Source organism: Chrysochloris asiatica, unplaced genomic scaffold, assembly GCF_000296735.1.
Source record: "Chrysochloris asiatica unplaced genomic scaffold, ChrAsi1.0 scaffold00120, whole genome shotgun sequence".
Taxonomy (NCBI): Eukaryota; Metazoa; Chordata; class Mammalia; order Afrosoricida; family Chrysochloridae; genus Chrysochloris; species Chrysochloris asiatica.
This window is the reverse complement of record NW_006408638.1, coordinates 9,803,094-9,804,129: the sequence shown is the minus strand read 5'-3', so window position 1 is coordinate 9,804,129 and position 1,036 is coordinate 9,803,094.

Below are 1,036 nucleotides of genomic sequence, written 5' to 3'. Positions count from 1 at the left end.
AGATGAGTGAGTCCCTCCTATGCCGCCTCACTTTCTTGAAAGAATTCAATTTTTAATCCATTAATTCCTGGTGCTTTGTTCTTTGCCAATTCCTTCAGTGAACTTTGGACTTCCTCCCTGAGTATCATTGATCATATGGTGCCTCTTGAAATCGTTGAACATTAGGATAAAATAGACTGTTTTAAATGTAGGGAAAAGGTAATAGTATATAGGATCACTTCAAAGAAAATTAATACTTCACAACATAACAAGGGAATGAAACTCTAAGAAGAACATGGAAACATTAAAACTGTTAAGAAACTGACATGAAAAAACACAAAAAGCATGACCTTAGTACAGGATGGCATGCAGAACAAAGAAACTAGCAGCACCACAAAAAAGCAAACAATATGACAACAAGTAATGTATGTCTAATGCGGGAGATCTGGCAGTGAAATGGTTTTGAATAGGGCTGTGAACCTTAAGGTCAGCAGTTCGAAACTTCCAGCTGTTCCATGGTAGAAAGATGAAGTTTTCTGCTCCTGTAAAGATTAACAGCCTCAGAAACCCTGTACAGGGTCGTTAGGAGTAGGAATCGACTCCATAGCACATAACAACAACAACAACATTGATAATTATACTTAAAGTCAATAGATTAAATGCAATAGTTAAGAGAAGGAGAATGGCAGAATGGATAAGAAAATAAGATCCTTCAATATGCTGCCAGCGAGAGACACACTTTACACACAAAGACAAATAGAGACTATAAGTCAAAGCATGGAAAAAAATGTACCACGAGCAGGACTGGCAATACTAATCTCTGATCAAGCAAATTTTAAGGCATAAGAGATAAAGAAGAACACTATCTCATGATTAAAGGGTCAATTGAACAAGATGATATAAATATAATACATATCTATGCTCCCAACAAAAAAGCTCCAAAATATATAAAGCAAACTCTAATAGATTTGAAGAAAGAAATTGACAAATCTACAAAAACAGTGAGATATTTTAATACAACACTTTTGAAAAAGGATAGAACAACCAGAAAGGAAAT